We start from the raw sequence: 21,315 nt of genomic DNA on the forward strand, positions 1-21,315 counted from the left end.
AATAATAATGTTAAGAGAATTGATATTTCTACGCCCCGAACCGACATTAAAATATAGAACCGTGTCACTCGAGTATGCATACGTGTCAATATTTTCGCTCGAGTACATATGTATGCCAAAGGAATCGATAAGTACTTGAGCGGGTAAACAGAGAGATAGATATTTTGAGAAGGATTTCAAGGCGCTGACATTTCGCGCCACGATATTGTTTGTACTCCCGTCGTTTCCGGTTTCGTTCGTTTTCCTGTTTACTTACCGATGGGGTGAATCGAATTCGATTTCTGGTCCGCGTTCACGAATTATAATTCGTTTCTATGGGTTTCCACGGATCTCGTTCGTTTCGAGAAGCGTATCTTTCGAAAGCTGACGTTAATCCATTCACTTAGGGGAGGTAGGGGAGCAGAAAGAGTAGAAAGGTTTCCCATGCAGAACCGTCCAACTTGGGAATCGAAAACTGATAACGGAAATGACAGTGATCGCGTTGCCAGCAACACTTTGTCTCTTAAAATTGAATATTTCCAAGCTTGCGCGAATACGAACGAAAGAGGAGATATTGGGAACAAAGTGTGGATGAGATCGCCCCGTGTATGTACTTCGGTGAACTTCGACGCGGATCACGCGTAAGCGTATTACGTGTATGGACTGCAGTGAATCGTTGAGAAAAGTCTAATGAAATTCTTTTCGGATATAGTATTTTCGAGCTCGGTGTACGAAGTGTCCGGAACGGGGATCGAAAATTGGGCCGATATTGTATCGATGAAACGTGATTCGATCGTGAAACTGCAACGTAAGCATGCAACGTATCTCGTAGCGATTCCCTGGTTTTTTACATGTTGGATACGAACGGTGATGTAATGGAAAGTTTTAAACGTCGTCAACTCGAGAATACGTTCTTCAAAATATAGTTTTCGTAAGAATGTGTGTAAGATTTTATTGCGTTTTTAATAACAGAAACACTTCGAAAGTTTCTTCGTTCAATCGTTTCGTTAATTTTAGCTGACGATTTCCAGTGGACTTTCTGATTTTTACGATTGGACGTAGGTTTATTTATTCGTTAGTCGTTAACGAAAAGTCGTCGATTACGTAACTTTGCAAAGTTCGATGACTTCGTATCTTCGTAACGTGCAATCACGCGAGGATTCACGATTCTTCGATTGGTTTCAAAATAGATTGCACAATTTTCTTATAACTAATTTATTCGATATTTTAATCCGTACCTTCACTTCGACGTTTTCCATCTTCGTTTCTGCATTCCCAACGGAAACGATGAATAATAAATCGATCCAATCAATTTTTCGCTCCTTGTGAATCTGTCTTTCATTAGATCGATTTATTATTTACTATTTCTAACTAGAATCGATTAACCGGGGTCGAAGATGTTAAAGAATGTATTTCGATGAAGCAAGACATCGAATACTGCGCGAATTCGAATTCTAAAAGTTATTAACCATTCACATCGACTTAAATTCCAAATTTTTCGAGAAAAAAAATAAAAGGATCCGAATAGGTTTCAATCTTTCAAACTATAATACAAGTTCGATAACAGAAATCTTGCAAAATTTACTCTACCCGTCAAACTGTCCACCACGCAGTAAAGATAGTAAACACGATTGCCAGTTGATATATCGAGTTCCGTAAAATTATAACTGACTAAGAATCAGCTGGTCACTGATGACCTATCCCACACCATGACGTTTGTGTATCTTTCCACTTTATCTCTTGTCTCTTCGCTCCGCCCAGCGTCACGTTTGATAGATAGAGAGGGCAAACCTGCAGGCACACGTTTGCTGTCTCTGGAACAGAGAAGCTGGTACACAGTAAAAGTTGGAAACGTGTCTGACACGTTTCACTGCCGAGGAAATGGCCTTGAGCGGCCAACCGAGTTTCAAATCCACGGTTTTCGATTTGGAACCCCCGTGGAAACACATGGCGAACCGTCCGTTGGAAATTGCACATGTAGGAGCTCCCCGGAACCGCTATTCCGGGGACTGCTTAAACACTCGGGTTATTGGAAATGGGAAAAATTTTAATTTTGACTCGTCAACGTTCGACGTGTATTAACGTTCAGGTAATCCAGAGAGTTTTCAACGAGTGTGAACAAAACGATTAATATTATTCGCTCGTATTTTCTCGAATGGAACGCTCGGATCCTCGTGAAAAATGATTATTCGCTCGATCGGTTAATAACGAGAATCAATGTCCTTTGTCGCTGAAATATTTCTCCGATAAATTGGAAATAATTTTACGAAAATTGACATTACCGACGACGAAATATAGGCGAAGTGTGTCGAATGAGTGGAGTCTATCAGTGAACAGACAAGTGTAAGCGAGCTATTCTTTGTCTGACAAATAGAATAGAACTACTGTCGGTCGTGCAAGGAGAATAGGTATGCGTATAGTCAGACACACAGAATACATCTAGACCTTGATTTATATGGTCGATTGGTTCCCTAAATGTTCCCTGTAAATTCGAAGCAAGATTTACATATCGAATAGAAAGGTATCGAGGTTTCATTTTTTATATTCAACGTGTAAGACTTTTGCCAATGAAACTTCCTTCAAAAGTATTTCCAATCGTGTAATATATAAACAATTTTTCCCTATTCTTTAAGTTCAATTTGATCGATTCCATTTTTTTCCTGATTATTTTACCGACGATGTTAGTATCTTGTTTCGATAGAAGCTGTCAACAAAATTTATCTTTGATCTCTGTGCAGTTCCTCATAAATTTTATCGATGAAATACATACCACAATATTCCATCGAACTGGAATTCTATCGCTTAACACGGAATCCTGTTGCATTTTTTCAACCGTGTTAAATTGAAATCGTGTAATTTGAGTACCGTGTACATCGAAGGTTAGGTGTACACGCTGCACCGGTCCGACAAAGGGGAATGCGGTCATTTCTACACAGACAAATAGAATACAGGGCTACCCAATGAGACAAGTAGAGTATGCTTGTGCCTAATTCGACGAGTAGAAGAGAACAACGACTGGGTTGAAAAGGAGAACGTGCCTGGTTCCTGGTCGGACAAAAAAAATGTGATCCATTCGAAATATATCTTCGAGATAAATGTTGATATGTTTCAATATTCTCGGTAAAATCGTTATTCTCGATTTTTTCATCGAATTGTTCTGCTAGAGTACACACCGTGCCATTTTTCACCGACAAATATGAAATATTTGTTTAAAAAACACTCGTACCTATTCTATTGCAGAGTTTTTCGAGCGAGCAGTACTTTCTGTATACCTTTTATTAAATCAAATGCTAGAAATACTAGTAAGAATTGTTCGTGATTCGTTAAAGGTTACTCTCTAGTTTTCTCAATGTTTCAAATTTTTAAACACGTATCTCTGTACCTTTTCAAACGAGAATTTCACGGTTAATAACTGCGAATAATGAATGAGACTGCCGCGGAAAAAATGGAAATATTCATTTTTAATATTTTTATTCGCTTCGATAGCAATTGGTAGATTCCGTTTATCTGGATTGTTCGGTATTTCGTGACGGTGTTACGAATGCTTTGGAATTTGATCTTTGTTACGAATAATGTCGACTGTGTTACGAAACTTTAAGATCGTGAAAATCTAATAAAGTAATTTGCACGTTTAATCGAAGGAAAATTATGAAACTTTTGGAGTTGTGTTAGCGCGTGTCGATTGTGATTCAAGGCAACGTGTTTTGGTCATTATTTCCGATGCTCGCACAAGTATAATGAAACACGAACGAGAGACAGAAGTATAGACAGAGGGATAAGAAATGATCGGCTACCTGTTTCTACGGAAAATGACGTTAGTCGAGCGAGGAGAGAGAAAATGGTTCGCGTGTTCTAGCATCCTTACACCATTTGTGGGATATAATCATTTATTGTGGGTGACACTTGTAACGCGGTTGGATTCATCGAACGGGAGCAACTTAAGTAATCGAGAAAAGTTTCGTAAGAAACTAGACCGAGGTAGTTTCTATTCGAACTTTTCTAAAAGATTTCCAACATTAATCACAACTTCCCGGCGATTGATGTACAAATGAATCTGATAGCTGCTCCTTAGATAACAATCGAATGTCACGAAACAGAAATTCATCATCGGTTGTGGTATCGATGAATATAATACTTAAAAACGATGTTACGGAAGGGAAAAGATGTAACAAAGTTAATGCTGTTAATTAATATCGTGATAAACTGAATATTCATTATTTCCAACGTACAGAAAGTTATAATGTATTAATATTCAAAATTCACTTGTAGTCTATGTTTTGCAGGTAGTAAAATAATTATTAAAAAATTGAAGAGTTCGGAATAGTAAAATAATTAATAGAAAATTGAAAAGTTGAAGAAACTTGAAATTTAAGTATGTCGAAGTAGATTTGCGACTTGTCGAGAAATTGAAACGGAAACGATCGTTTGGAGAATTGAAATCGAAAGCAGTTGATTAGCCATGAGTGTACTTTTATGCGTTGTTTAATAGCTGAAATGGTATATTAAGATCTCGCCAGAAAGAGAGGCCGCGCGCGTAGAACGTGACCGTATGAATATTATTAGTTGTACGTTTCGCGAGTGCGAAACGTTTTGGAGTCGCAAAGCTTTGTAATTTTCCTGGCGTTCCTAAAGGAATGTGTTCCCCAATTTCATTTTCACGGAGGATTAACAGTACCATTTGGGATTGCGGCGCGATAATTCACTTCTATATATAACGAGGGACGACGACTTGTTGGAGCCGATCGATACAGCATAGAATTACTGCACCGTGTACTGTTTACCATATAAGATGGAAATTGGGAGAAAATAAAATTTTTATAGGATTTTTACAGATTCTAAAGTACGGCACACGAAGTTAACTACTTTCGAAATTAGTCGTAAAGCATTTCTACAAGAGAATAAATTTTTAAGACGGTGCATTAAATTTTAATGCGCTAATATGTCAAATAACATAAAACAATGTAGGACAAGTAATGTACGGAAAATTAAAACATTTTTAATATAATCTATTGAGAAGTCTACTTCCTATTAAAAAATTCTTTAGACTGTCATCGTCTTCGTAATATTATTTCCATATAGGTATAATTCAACGAATTGAATTTGTCGAGTAATTGTTACGTAGAAGTATATCTTTCGGTTGTAAAATTTAGAATTGAGAATGAAGGGAAGAACATTGTCTACGAAACGAAATAATCGTTCAAAAATTGTTATATCGACTTTGCATTAATTTAATTCTCACACTTCCAGAATTAGGGCATATACTATACGTTTGAGCAAACTCCAGAAAACCAAAAACCTTAAATTAATGATTTCGTCTGTCCAATGCCAACATCGGACCGGTTATTTGCGTTCAAACAATCAACCGATCAATTATCGCACTCAAGTCATAAAAACTATTAGTTTTATTTGTACACTGCGACCAAGTAGCCAGTTGAACGATTTAATCAAGTTTAAATAATTTATTTACAGAGTAAACGTTAACAGAACTCTTTCGTTTAAACAAGAGTAATTTTTTACGCGCGTTAGATTAAATTTAACCGCACGTCGTTTTTGCGTATAATTAATTACACGGTAAAATTGGTAATACCTGCACGATATAAAGTTGCATATGGTAGGGCGCAGCGAAAGCCCGTTCTCGTTACGCAGAAGTAACAAAAAATTAACAAAATCGTCCCGGAGAATGGTAAATAACGACGAAGAGCGCGTAAATGTATTTATAACATTTCAAACTTCGTTAAAAATACACACAAACTCGTGGATTGACTCTGTACTTTGTAATTGAATTTCAAAGCAGTTGCCAAGAGTCTCTGATTGCATACTTGTTTTCTTTCTCTTTACATTCAGCCTTTTATTTACGTAAGTTTGCTCATCGTTGCATAAGTGTTAATAATTGAAATGTTACATAAGATGGGGAGAGAACGGGGAGATTGATAATAGAAGGAGCATAGTCGCTCCGAAGAATGAATTTTATTTGCAACCAATAATGGGAATTATTTTATTGTACTTATTTCATTCGATATATTTGCTCCATATATTATTTAAATGCTGTTACCAACCTAATCTCAGTTATGAGTTACCTTTTCGTTTTTATACAATATAAAATGTATTCTATTATATATAAATTATATATCGAATTAGTTTTTTGTCGAGTTATTGAACAGTAGTTAATTTCTGTGTAAAATATCTTAACGTTCGTAGTGGTCGAGGTTTATATTATACAAAGCTTGTAAACTATTACGAAGGTGAATTTTTTGCGACGATTAAATACGAAGAATTGAACCAGACGAAGGTGTGACATTTCCATGAATTTTTCACTCGATCGCAACACGGTGGAGCTCGACGATCTCGCAAATGACATTTTGTTCGCGAAATGGCACGACGACAAAACGCTGGCCCACACAAAATGTCATTCTTGCGACTTTCTCCTGTTCATAGATTGTTTCGTAGATCCCCCTTTCTGAGCTACAGAATTAAATTTCCTCGCGACTAACACTCCAGGCTACCGTATCGTCCAATTAAGAGAATTGTTGCGCGCCAAAAGTAAATTCATAAAGCTAATGGATGCAACTGTTCGCATTTTAGCAAGTTCGTAGCTTCGCGAGGTATACCTCGAGATTAATATTTTTATCGGACAACAAATATCTCTGTTGTAACTGAGCATGTTTGTTGCGTTATCCAGATCCCACGTCACCTAAACCGTGCATCAACCGAACCATGTGCCACCCCAGCCTCTTTGTCGTCAAACATGGTTTGTGCTGTGAAACCTAATTTCCTGAACCTTGTGTTGCTCGCCACTCTCGTATCTACTCCGAAAATCGTTTAAAAGCCAAGAAATCCACACTGAAGTGGTCTTCAATCTCTGAACCATTGCCAGTTTCGACGTTAACATTGCGACGAGCATCTCGACCTCACTTTTTCTTTTCACACACACGCACAGTGTGTATACGTACTAATTATAATTGTAAAACTTGACGAGGAGCTGATTACGAGAATCTCGGGTAACCGAAGTGGGCTAACTGCACAATTATTGCAATCGAGATAAATTTCTGAAAAACTGTTTTAAATTGCACATTTTAAGATTATTGACTATTGAAAACAAGTAGTCTGTTAACGAGATTCCTTCTAAAAAACCAAATAGATTCGAACGAATCTTTATAATTATACTTCGTACAAACGAAAAATTAAGCAAGGTTACTCAATCTAAATACTAATTTAATTGCTTGGAATGGCAATCTTGCAAACATGATTTTTAAAACGACTCTTACATTTCCGTTAACGCGTTATTTATCTTCTCACTCTCTCGCGAGATGTTTCTTTCGTTAACCTGATATCTCGGTTTCCTCCTTATCGCGTCCCAAACAATGTGGTGTAGCAATCGCGATACGAAGAGACCAGAGATAACTTGGGCGAGTAGCTAGGTGCTAGAGGGAGAATGCAAGCGCTCAATGGCCCTGAGTGGTCAGTATTTTTGGTGCTAGGTACACCTCGAAGAAGAAGGCAACAGAGTGGAGCTCTCGCCTAATACCTGAACTCTTCTAGGACACTCTGGCGTCATAAATGTAAATGGTCGTGTTCGCCGGCTCTCGATGTCAGACTTTCGTGAAAAACTGCCAATGCGTGGAGAACACGTGCCTGGACTTTCGCCCGCAACGTTTTCGAATTAATCGCTGCGAAAATTTGATCGAATCGTTGATTATTTATCTCTCCGTGTGATTCGATAAATTACGGTGGATGTTACTGGAACGCGCGCGAGAGAAATAGTTGTGTAAATTTTCTCCCCTGCAACGAAGAACAGAGGTAGAAGAAAATTTCCTTATAAATTTCTCAATTATAACAGCTACGATGAAAATTCGAATATCGTTGAGAATGAATTACTTAGATAAATGGAATGTTATTACCCACCCAAGAGAAGAGGAATTTCATCTCGTTCAATGTTAACTTGTTCGTATGTATGCAGTGGAAGTGGTTGTGCCTTTGAAATTCATCAAATTACAAACGCCTTTGTGTGATTAACTATTTTACCTGTTAAACTACGAATACAGAGTTACATACGACGACAAACGCGAACCCTTCTCATAGAAATAAACGTTACAGTATTTTTGACAACGCAACTGCGAAGCTGAAACGGTAATCGTTTCGACTGTTTACGTTATTCGTTAATCGCAAGATCGGTTGGTTAATCATTTTAATCGGTAGTCGTTAATTAGAAATGCTGGGTAAATGGTGCGCGTTGATCCGTTCTAAATTTACAAAGGGCGTCATTTTCACCATAATCTTTCTATCCCGATTCGTTGGAAATTACAAGCTCCGTTCGACGCGAGATTTTTCAATAAAAAAAAAAAAAAAAACTAACTTCAAAGTCTACCGACGGAATGCTTCGAAATGTTTGCGTTCCTTCGCCTCCGTCCTTTACGACACTCTGTATAAACTTTCGCGTTTAATTTTACGTTATAACATTCAAAAAAGCTTCCGTTACAACTAAATTCCATTAGCGTTGTTCACCGGCGCTTTAACTATTTCCTTTGAATCCCTCTTCGCAAATTGTTCGCCTGCAGTCGTTCCCGCGTGAGTTTATGTTCAAAGGAACGCCGGATAAGTACTGACAGGCCTTTATGTATATCCTATCTTACGCTAGAGATTGCAGGTATTCCGTATCTTTATGACCAATTCTAGACCGGCTGTATTCATTATTTCTCGCATAAATTCGAACGTTACTGGCTATCGGTTTGCGGCGAGTCACTTCAATCGACTCCTTGGACCGGGGTTCAGTTTAATAAGAGCGTACAGTTGCACCCCGCCTTTGTACTTATTCCCACCTCTGTACATTATTTTATTTCCTTGGATCGATACTTCAGTTCCTTCTGCGTTCGATCCAGCCGCGGTGAAAACGTACTGTGACACCGTGGTAAATAAAACTAAGTCTTGTACCTTTAAAATATACGATGCACAACTAAGTGCAACTAAGTTACAATTGAATGTACACTGTTCAAAAGTTTGGAATCATTATGCGAATTAAGAGGAACAGAATTTTTTAAGGAAAAAGTAGACACCTTTGAGACGACCAAAATGGTCTTATTTATTAAAAAACTAACGAGTAACGTATTAGTTAAACGAAAGAACGACAATCTATTATGTAAAGTGGAAATGAAATATCTTTCAGATGTAAAAATTACTCGAAGTAGCATTGGTGCTTCCAGTGAGAAAAATGTTATTTTATTTACCAAGGATTGTATTCAAAATTTCTGTAGAGATTCTAAATTAATCTTGGGCGTGCTCTAGCGGTCAATTTGAAGTAAATCGAGGAATAATGTCGGTCGTGTGAAACTTACTCCGTGTAGAAGTTTTTCTAATTAGAAAAGATGGCTGCACGTCGATGAAAATGGATAGGTATACACGGTGTTCGAATATGAGCTACCGATTTCCTGTCACAGTTATTACGGTGGTTGCATCGAACCAATACACCAGAAATGTTCACCAATACTTCGAAAAGTACGTTCCAGCTGGGTTTTTATTACGCCCGGTCTTAAAATGTGTTGATACTTTTCAGCTTACGATGTCTCTCGTAAAACAGCCGTCCCTCTCAATTAAAACATTATGATGTAAGTATAGGGAACAAGATGTGCTATCATAAAAAACATGCCAGTCACCGTATCAGGCTGCAATTACCGTGAACGTCAACGTACCAATACAGTCTTCTGAGCGTACACAGCGCTTGGCTTGATTATAGTGCCAGAGAATATATCATCGCAGACGTTCAGTGACTCATTTTGCGAGCCACTCCATTTGCGTTAACATCGAACGAGCGAATCGAAAACATTGCGAAAACAAATTCGATGCAGAGGAAGATTATCAGTAATTTTAGCACCTACATTTTTTTTATCGTTTAGTCAATTGGTTTTGAATGGATACGATTTAAGTTTCCATTATATCTGAACCTTAGTCAGGTTGGGTGTGTGTACGTTTCATTTAGGTAGGTTATGTTTCATTTTTGGTTTAAATACACTAGACTTGTTTCTGTTATTTGTGAATTAAGTATCTCGTGTTTCGAAAAGGTTAATAGCTTAGGACGTATTGTAAATCAATCGTGAGTTATGTATAATTTAGAAAATTTGTTTCTAATACACTTGTATTTAATTTAAGTTTGGGTTAGTTAGAAATCTAGGTTAGGTCTGTTCATGTTCGATAGGTTATATTTACTTAGTTCTGGCTTAAATATATTAGAGATCTTTGTGTTAGATCTGAGTTAGGTAGTTCGTGTTTGAGTTAGATAGGTTGACAGTTCCGTGCTACATAGATTATGTACATCAATTATGTCTTACGTATATTAAACTATATCACGTTGGTTAGTAAATTGGTCTTAGAGAGTCATGTATATAGCTTAAGTTCCCATTATACCTGAGTTAATTAGGTTAGGTCTGTTTATGTTCGATTTAGACAGGTCACGCTCGCTCATTTCTGGGCAGAACTTTAAATAGGATATATCTCTTTGTATCTGGTTTAGGTATTGAACTCATTTATATCTGCTTAAGTAGCAGTTAGATTTAGGTTAGATAAGGTGAAGCAGGTTAGAACTGCTTTCTTTTAATAGCATTTGGATTAGTTCTGCATACATTTACGCGGTTCGCCATTTTACTCGACTGAAATTTATTCAGAGAGGCCTAGAGTAACTAAGACTTTAACTCTAGTAGGTTTCCCGTATCTTTTTCGACCTATTACGTTCTCATAATATATTCTTTTTCTATTAAAAAAGCTGTTATAATAAATTGAACCGAATGTTCCCGTATTTAACTACAATAGTTCTCTCGCAGAGAACTATCTCGTATTGTAAAGTTAGACAAGCGAATTTCTTACATTCGTGACATTTTATAGGTACAAAAGTACGTAAATACACTAAAGGTATCGTCGAGCGGAAAACTGTATTACGATTATCTCAATGCTGTCTAAATATAGCGATCATGAAATTAGACGTTGAAATTAGATTCAACATTCTAATCGATGAGAAAAACACACTGATCAAAACATTCTCTAAATACAACCACCCGTTTTCAATAATCACGTTTAAAATTCCCGAAACGGTGAACTAATTCTCGATAATCGACTGAAGTGAGTTTAGGGGATGCAAACGGGTCTCGGGTTACGAAAATAGGCCGTGTTGGACTTTAATGAACAAACACTGCGAGCATTACTCGAGTTCCGTTAAGGATCAAACCGCGTTGGTGGATCTTGACGAGGGAGCGGCAATGGTCCGGAAAGAGGCAGGAAAACGGGCAGAAAGAGAAAAGGGGGTGGGCTGGGGTGGGGTGGTGGTGGTGGTGGTGGCAACGACGTCGGGACGGAGTGAACACCTTGGCGTTCGACGATTCAATCAACGCGGCACATTGTCGACGTCAGACAGGGGAGGAAAATGTCAGCCGTCACGGTGGCGGATATTCCTGGGGTCGAGATATGAAAAATGACGTCTGACAGTGACGCGAGTAACGCCGCGCAGCGCCAAGGTACACCCTAGGAGAATGCTTTTTACCGTGTGGTACTAGTCTGAAGGGGGTACGGGGGGCAACGGTTGCCTGCCTGACAGATATTTCGCTGTTATCCAGCGTGCGTGCTGAGACGCTGCGATCTCGTGTAAAGCGCGTATAAGCAACTCGGCTATCAGTACGGATATCACACGTCCGTATGACACCGTATACAACCGGAATCGAGGCTGTCCCTTTTTCCACCGTGATGAATTCTTCCGTGGGAATCGAGACTCGGGTAATCCATTTTTGACAACACTGACAGCCCGTGGTCCAAACGTTTCATCGTTGCCCAAACTGCCTTCTATCTACGATGTCTGGAGTATTCGCTCGTCCGTGAAAACGCAACAGCGAATCGATTTCTACGCTGCGAGGAACTTATCGAGTGTACAACGGGACGGGATATTTTTGATCGCTTTGAGTCGTCTTTGGAAACATTTTACGCGTTACGGAAACTCCTTGTTGGGAATTTCTACGGTTGGTGCTCGATCAATGATGGTCTCTATCAAAGGATTTGGTATTCTCGCAATGTCAAGAAACTCGAATATTGTATTGAGTCGTTCGGAAAGTCATTTAGTCTTTTTTTTTTGTTTTTTTGGTGAAAATGAAACACGATTTTTTTTTAGAGCGTGCAAACACTTTTCATTAAATTATGTATTCTCCATTTTGGAAAACGAAGTGACTTTCCGAACGACCAAATATTATCATCGTTGAGTCGCGTTTGGAAACATTTGAAATGTTATGGGAGCTCTGTGTAGAAATTTTTACGGACAATTGTAAATATTCTACTCAAACTACGTCAAATTAGCGATACAGAGTATCCCATTGCAAAGAATTGAGTCGAAGACTCGTCCTATACAGTATCCTCGTAATCCCAGTTCCAGCGAGGCGCCATATTTACCCTAACGTTTGTAACAATATTCCCTCAACGCGCCATAAATTTCGTGTACCGAAACTATCGAACGTCTCCGTGTTCAACCGTGGGTTGCATCGTTGAATCGCGATCGGCGGAAAAATTACTCGGTAAGATTTCTAAATAAACACGTATCCACGGCGACGAGAACCGCAATGGCCGCACTTGGCGCAGCTATTACATCGAAATTTGAAAGCAGCCTCTCAACGCGTTCGTTCTGGCTTGCGTCCACGAAAGGATTATGTGTACGTGACATTCGTTACGATGATTACCTTTGTAATTAGTTCAGCCGCGGTTCACGAGCGATTACAATTAACAGGGTATTCCTTGTTTAGGTAAAAGCGGTTCATTGGTTGTTGTTCGGATCATCGACGTGATACTGTGCCTCGATCGTGGTAGGAATGTTTGTCGGTCGATGTAAAACGTTCGAACCACGGGGAAGGGGAAACAGAATGAACGGTCGTGGGTCGAGGGGTGGATAAAGGGATGGGGGTTGGAGAACGTTCGACAGGGACAGACGTACCCATGGACAATAATTATGCGGATTGCTCCACCGAGGCTAATTATCCCTCTGTACTTGCATCGAATTCACCCTTCTCTGCTACTCTCCTTCTCCATTGTTTCGCTCTCTGCCTCTGGCAAACTTTGACGTTGCGAACAGATGCTTATCTCCGTATCCGGCGATAACCTATCGAATTAAATCGTGGCTCGATCGTCGACCACCGATACAACTCTATTCTTTGAAGTCTGAACAGTGATTGGGCCCGACAATGGTTACGAGTTCTTTCATCGTGGTAACGTTTTTATTTGTAATTTAACGAGAATCGATTTTTAATGACGAAGAGGGTGGCCAGTTTTATCCGAGAATTCTCCCGACAGAGATCGAGAGCTACGGAGTCCTTTTAGATTTGATCTCGGCCGCCCTTTATCGCGGAGGGTGCGAAACGATTTTCGGGCCATTTCTATCGGTAGAACGCGAGAGGAATTATGCAGGGGATATCGTAAAATGTGACGTGAAATCAAGGCTACATTCAACACGGAAAGATAATAATAAAAAGAGTGTAAGTCGAGGGGGATGGGATCATCCCTTATCGACAAAGAAAAGGATTACTTTTATCGAGGTTCTATTTTCTGGGAAGTTCTCTTGTGCATTGTTCGTGGTACTTTGTGTTACGTAGGGCAATCTCGAGGTATCTTTTTTCTTTAAATTTCAAGGCCGTCGATATTATCGGAAAATAGAAAGCTGGACGTGCAAGGTGTTTCGTAAATTGTCGACAGAATACACGTACGTGTTCGACGTACCAAAGTAATAAAAATTTATTCAAACGTATCTGACCCTGTTTCCGAGTTACAGCCATTTTTACGTCGTAACGGTTGTTTATCTGTCTTCGCGGAAAAAGGTAATCAAAATTTAAATCGTGATATTCCGTGTATCGACACACGAGTGTGGCCACCAAAGCGGACCAGTTGCAACGTTTGCTTTGAAGCAATGTTTTAAAGTAAACGTGGTTGCACTTCTATATATGTACCTTCGGGACCCATGTTTATTAGTAATTTTTTTTTTAGTTCACAAATATGGAATATCCCTCGCGAATTTATGACCGGATATCGTACTCACTTTGTATTCATATTCGGCTCTTACCCTCCTCGTTGCTTCAATATTCATATTAAACTCGTCTCCAGTGCGATTCGTATCTCATAACATTCTCGTGATACATTATTTTTCTACAATAGAAATAATTATATCGCAACAAACGCGAAAAGTGTTTCTATATCGTCTTAATAAGAGAATTCTTACTGTTCTTTAAAATTGTGAACTTTTCTTCACCTACGAAATTTGAACATATGGGAGTGGTCACGGGTCTAAACCGACCCGTACTTTGATCTCGCTCACAAAAATATTTCTAATAAAAATTCTACTATTTTACCTTCCTCAATTTCTAAGTAGAGCTAACTTTATATTTTCAACGATGCAAGTCTCTCTGGGTCTTAAAAGACTCACGTATAACACGGCAAGGATCAAGATTAATCCAACCCAAATACACGAGGCAAATAATTCAGTCGACGAACGACACGAGTCTAGAAACCATACTCTGTGGTATCGAGAAAGAAATGTCCTTTGCAACGTTCTTGTTACCAAAATATTTTATGCGTTTTGCACAAAATTTTTGACACAATTTTAAAACGATTAACTTTGAACTTGTACAGTTTTTCACATCGATCGATTCAATTGTTTCGTTATCTCGCAGGAACGTTCGCGTCCGTCTAATTAATCGGTGCTTTCGTAGGTTCGTGGTTTGCGTGTACCTGAAACGTCGCTATGATTTGCGAAAAATACCGGTGTGTTCGTATCCGCGTTTCACGCTCTGTCGTGCGGACAATCTCAGCTACCACGACCCGCACTTCATTTCCAATATGGACAGAGATAGACCCGTGGAAAAAGTGAATGACGCGCGTGGACATGTTTTGCTCGTAAATGCTATGTGGCTTCGATTACCACTACGGTGCGCAGACTTCCAACGGCCAAGCCCCGATGTTCGACGTGCAGAATTTTCCAATATTTACACGCCAGAATATTCAATATTTTCCAACGCCGTGGCACGCCGCGAGAGAATTTGAATAACCCAATATGCCTGTTTCGTCGTTGGCTATACCTCGCCGCCTTCGATGATTCTTTCACAGTATCGGAATACCGACGGCGACAATTCTTTGATGTCCGAACCATGCACGTTCGCGTCGAACAGAAACAATTTGCGTTTAACGATTCCCTCGTACGAAACGTGGAGGCTGAAGATTAAGGGGAACGATCCGTGAGAAGGTTTACCAGGATCTTTAATTTCGATATTATACGTAAATTATTTGACGAGGAACGTTAGTCGACGATATTTCACGATCAATTTCCATAGTTTTTCGAGCGTCCAACGCGCAACCGACAACATCGATAAATCAAAATTAACTGGAACAAATCACGAACTCGATCGTTACTCATCTCGTATGGGCGAATAATTTTGATATTGTATATTTCACACCGGTGTCACGGACAGGATCCAGGTCACTGGTACTAGTTTCAGGTCCTTAAATTACAATGAAACAGAAATCTGTGAAATAGACGACGACTCGAGTAATTTTGTAACAAAAAAATTCTTCAACGGGAATACAGTAAGGAAGTCTGTACAATTTAATCGATCGCTAAATTCACATAGGAACGATGACTCGGGAACGTTAAATAGAAAAATAAAAGTATAACTCGAATCACGATAAAATGGAAAAGCTTGAATTATGGTAACACGGAAAGGACAGCCAATATAGTCGAACCAGTTGACGATGTTAAATACGAATGTATAAATATTAATGAATAATAGCTTAATCCGTGTACCGCGTTAAACACGATACGATATTATATTCTATCGATAACGCAACGTTAATAATTCCAACCACTCATTTCACTTTATCGTTTCATCAAATAAATAGTCACGATGGCATCGCTGAAGTCACGACGCAAAAATTGCAAATGGCGTATCGACAGATACTCGATCGTCCCGATAGGATTGAGTGGCTTTAAATACTTTTTTAAATTTTTATCGTAAATGTGTTCTGGCCCAGTTTAATAACATTTCTTGTAACTCGATGAAAGGAATCTTAATAATCGATGATTGTGTATACAGGGTGTTCTAAAATTGTTGGTCGATTTCAAACACGAAAACTTCTTATGTCGTAGAACAATATTTGTCGCTCAAGTATTCTGTTATTATTAAAAACTTATTTGGTATTGTACGTGTTTCAAGTCTGTGTTGAATACATTGCATAAGTTATAATAGATTAACTTATGTGACATGTACAGGCTAGTCTAATTCGATACATTAGGTTCTAGATTAGACAGAGTTAGTTTCCCTCTGGTGGCAAGCGTGGGTAGTGCCGCCACAATAGATTAAATATACCGAGCAAAATGAGTAAAATTAGATAAGTTAAATTTGTAATAGATAAATTCAATTATGTCTGGTTAGGTGCAGTAAGTACATTACGTTCGTATTCGTGAAATTGTACATGCTATCTCTAGAGTAATTGAGTCACTTCTGAATTAAATCAACCCGACGTGTCGGTTTGGGGTTACGCATAATAAATGCGTTAACTTTCAATCATGGAGGTTAAATAGGCATAAGATAATTTTATTACATTACATTAATTATTATACGCCAGGTGGACTCTAGATCTAAATTGAACGAATTAACCAATTTAAATAAATCAAATTTCCCAGCTTCCTTGTTAGATCATCCGACGAGAATTCGTAAAAAATTAAAATGTTAAGTTTGAGCTTTCGGCAAAAATTTCTAGGTAAATTCGCTAAATTTTATTTATTCACTTTGTTCAATTACGAGCGACCACGAACTCACAATTGAACAGAGTTAGAATTATCTAAAATCGTTGATCGAACACACAGTCTAGTGTCTCGACACTATGGAATATTTCGTGATCGATCGAAGGTATCGAAAAAAAATTGTGTACACCATTTAACATTTCCCTCCGTGCCGAAACAATTTTCTCCGAAACATATTTCCTCAAGATCACATTTTGATACGGTCCTCGATCGAGACAAGACACACCCTGCGCGAGCCGTTAAATTTTATTCAATTGGCATCGGTTCGATTACGGACGATTGGTAAAGCTCACAATCGGATAAATAAATTTACAGATGATCACCTTCGTGGATCGCGCGTACACGTGGACAGAGTGAGCCAGGTCCGGTTGCTTCTCGCGTGTTTGATCCGTGTCGGTTGCTTGAAAATTTTAAATGTCTCTCTCTCTCTCTCGTCCGTTCTCGATGTGTATTTGCCGCGGTCGTATAGCCTCGGACAGGAAAATTGCGATCGGAACATCGACAGCTGCTCGATCATTCCCGATCGCTGGGAACTCCTCGGCAATATTCGTTCTTTCGTTGATTATCGCCGAGGCTGGATTGCGTTGCACGCGAGCGAAGAAAGATAGAAGGTGGAATCGAAGTAGAAAGGATGAGCGATCATCGGGGCTACCGTGAGCCATTCTTCGATGTTGGAAGTTTCGTCCAATCGTTTTTCACCGACTCTGGAACTCCGCTAGGTGGATAAGGTGGAGAGAGAGAGAGAGAGAACGGTAGTGGTATCTTGGTAAATTAAAGAACAGGGAAATAAAACCGACGAAAAAGGGGGACAACCGAGTACACTGGCTATCGCCGCGTTTCCAACGACGCGAACGAAAATAAAGAGACGTCACCGAGTTTTCTGAGATCTCTGGGTACCATACACTGCGAACCGTGCCAGACGTTGCTGAAAGAAAGGGAAACGGAGGAACCAAAGGGAAACGAGATGCAGCGCGACGATAGGTACACTGTACGCTCACCGGTGTACAGAGAGGGGACGCCGGAGACTGGGCGGGGAAGCGCAAAAACACAGGGAGACTTCTCCATTGTTTATTTAAGCGAGTTTTCAACCGCGGACGTACCACTGTGAGATTACAGCGACGAGCAATTATATCGTCACCGCGAAACGAATCATTTGTAAACCGAAGTCTATTGCGGTAGCCGAGGTTGGGCTAGCTTGTGTTTTGCTATGCACGGACTTGAATAATTACTCCGACGTTAATTCCGAACGACTGTGTTGCGCGAAAGAAGAGAGACGCTCGGTTGGATAAATGTGGCTAAACGGATGAATAACACGGTTACTATAATACTCGGGTCCACGTATGTAGGCATTGTTCACGATTAATGGGACAATGGTCCGGCTTCGGTTCCCACAGCGAAAGTAAGTTCGGGATCGCACGGACGTGTTTGATACGGACTTTCATCACATTAGCGGTTTCGGAGTCCGCTGAAAGTTCGTTCAAAGAGCGTTGATGGGTCGACGATTAACGTTCGATGCTAGAAGTTCAGCGTTAAAAGTTCAATTAGGTTAACCGGGCTTTTTTTTTGGAGACCCTCCGCGCTGTGGAACTTGTCTAGTCGTTTGGAAAGGTCACCGTTAGGCAGCTTAGAAATTATTGCGCTTTCGTTAAACATTTTTATCGTTGCACAAACAAAATTTAATAAACGTTTTTGCAACGAAAGTAATGCTCGCTACTTTCAACATGTACGGTACTCACGTAGAGAGACTATCTAATTAAATTCCTTGGTACCTGGGCAAAAGGAACTATTGTCCAGAGCGGAGTGTTTTATCTGCAATTAAACGGAGAGGATTAGCAGATGGCCGAAACGTTGAGAAATAAATAAATATAATTATTATTTGCTCGCTTTGGTAACGAGGATTCTACATCTTAGATGTACCTTTTTCACATCGGAAGCAAAAAAGACTAATCTAGAATTAAATAAAGCTACCCTGGAAAGCTTATCTTGATATCTTGAATAAACCAGCGCAGAGTAAATCCATGTTTACGCGAACCTTCTCGTTCGAGACAATTCTAAGGTCGATTATCTAGTCTGCAACTACATTGATGAAGATCAAGAGTTATATATATCTATTTAAGGTATATACTTCGTATAAATATGTAAGTAGTTCTAAGATCGGTTCAACCATGTATATCCTGTGTATGAGCATAGCGCTCATGGGCACCTAGCCTTTAATCCCATTGATGAAGATCAAAAGCTAAATATATCTACCCTCTAGCAGCCACTTCTATCAAGGGAGTTTGACTTAGAGTAACTAAACTCTCGTCGTACCCGAGTCATCAAGAATGAACACGAGAAACTCTAGACTCCAATAACCAGCAGTTGCAATGACGTTCGTTCTCGAATCATTTATTGCTGGGGTTTAACACCAATCTACCGGACATACGACCCCTACGTCTCGTATAGAAATATTGTACACGGGTCTTCTTTATCGTTCTCGAGAAATCTGCATCCTCGTTTCACGCGCACAATCCCCGAACCGTCTCACCCTTCCCGTGTCTCTCTTCCCCATTTGTTCAAGTGGTGTCTCCCCTCACGTCCGGTGCATCTTCGGTACGTCTTTTTCATCGACGTCTACCTCGTGTTCTCTCCCTTGTTCCATCGAAGAAATCTCGCGAAACTTCCGAAGACGTGTTCCTCCAGCCCGTAAGGGGAACTGGTGATGGTAGTGGCGCGTTGTAGGTGTACAGTGTGCAGTGTATTGACGATGGAAATGCAACGAGAAGATTCGCGTCAGCCATGGGCGAGAATGGACGCGGTGGATGAAGTGGATCCGCTCGGTCTTGGGGAAAAGAAATCGGGCGGGAAGCCCAACGACCGTGAATGACGCGCATTGGGGGATAATGGACGGAGTGGGGGAACGCGACCAGGAGTGGGGAGAGTGAAACGAGGAGTAGGGAGAGCGAGACGAGTAGTAGGGAGAGTGACGCGCGGAGTAGGGGTAGCGAGACAAGGAGCGGGGAGAGTGAGACGCGAAGTAGGGAGAGTAAGACGAGGAGTGGGGAGAGCGAGACGCGGAGTGGGGAGAGGGAGACGCGGAGTGGGGAGAGGGAGACGAGGAGTAGGGGAAATGCTAAGAACGCGCTCTAAAACGGCGTCGAGTGTATTACGACTTTTAATTACGAAGTTTTCCCTTTTTACGTAACGGGCGCAGTTGGTGGTTGTCGTGGGGGTGGGGTTTGGGGGGGGGAGGCCTCGCCGTTGTCTCAGCACTTGGACAATGAGTCATTGAGAGACAACGCTCGCGCTAACGGCGCGAGGAAGGGATGACGGGGCCTCGGGAAAGGGAGTGGAAGGAAATATTCCAGAAGGAATAACGAAAAGAAAGGAGGACAGAGGAGAAAGCGGAAGACTCGTGTAACGGACGTTTGTAAATACACGGATCCGTTTCGGTGGAATCTCTTTTTAGGGGCGCGAGATACGGGTACACTTTTAACGGAATGTCTTGCCCGGCCGCGGTCGGAGGAACAATGGCCACACCGCTTGTCGGAGTTCGTATCCAAAGTAATACCTGCGGAAGTTACGCTCGAAAGTGGCGAGGATCGAATAAAAAAAAGAAAAAAAAAAAAGAAAAGAAACCGTGCTGCAACGGGGGATTGCATTTTGTAATGCATATACGCGCAACGTGACAGCATCTGGGTCGGGCAAATTGTTATCTCTCTTTTGATCCGGTTGCCGATTATGGACCACCGTCTTTGAGACTCGTCCCGAGCCGATTGTGGATCGCGGAGGCTTTGAGGATCCCCGTTGGCCAGTTTATTCTTCGCGAGTACACAAAACCATCGTCACTGAATTTTCGCGAACGTCTTCGCATTTCACGAGTTCCAACCGGAATTATCGACGCGGGATAAGATATTCTTGGAGATATCGAGCTCTTAAGACCGAGGTGGACCGATTTTTTCCTCTTGCGATCGTATGTCCGTCTGTGTTGTTTTTAGGTGGAGTAACGAGGAAGAAAATACGATCGTGAATGGAGAAAATTGCACGGTCTGCGTCGATCATTTTTCTTTTCGAAACATTGTAGTCAATGAGTTAACCCTTGCAGCCTGTAGTCGAATACTGTTACAGTTCGATTCATTAGTGTGCACTTTGACTTTAGTCCACGCATAGCTAAAATGCATTCTCCTCTACTGTAATGAACATTCTCAGGAGTGTTCTCCGATATAATCGAACGATTGTTCGTATCTTCAATTCCTGTTTTCGAGATCCTCTGAAACAGTTCTATTAGTAGCAAACTATCTTCAAAGCTTCGAAGAGAAAGGAAGTAAACTAAGACAACAGTCATAAGTATGAAATTACTATGAGTAATGTCTATAACATTACAACAGCCCTATGGTTGTTTGTTACATCGAGAACTCTGACAATAGTTATTAGGTTATTCTAAACTTAGACATTATTTATTATTCACATGGAAAATATAAAAAAAAAACGGGAAAAATATGTTTATAGAAATTTACCGGTGTCGGTCGTTTTATAACGTACCTTGTTCAATTATC

At 40.2% G+C, this 21,315-nt stretch overlaps 1 protein-coding gene across 1 annotated transcript in view; it reads left to right on the forward strand.

The window, feature by feature from the left end:
• Positions 1 to 21,315, forward strand: part of LOC143149025 (neurotrimin) — a 162,765-nt gene that overhangs the window by 98,439 nt on the left and 43,011 nt on the right. The window lies entirely within an intron of this gene.

The sequence above is a fragment of the Ptiloglossa arizonensis genome, chromosome 7, assembly GCF_051014685.1.
Source record: "Ptiloglossa arizonensis isolate GNS036 chromosome 7, iyPtiAriz1_principal, whole genome shotgun sequence".
Taxonomy (NCBI): Eukaryota; Metazoa; Arthropoda; class Insecta; order Hymenoptera; family Colletidae; genus Ptiloglossa; species Ptiloglossa arizonensis.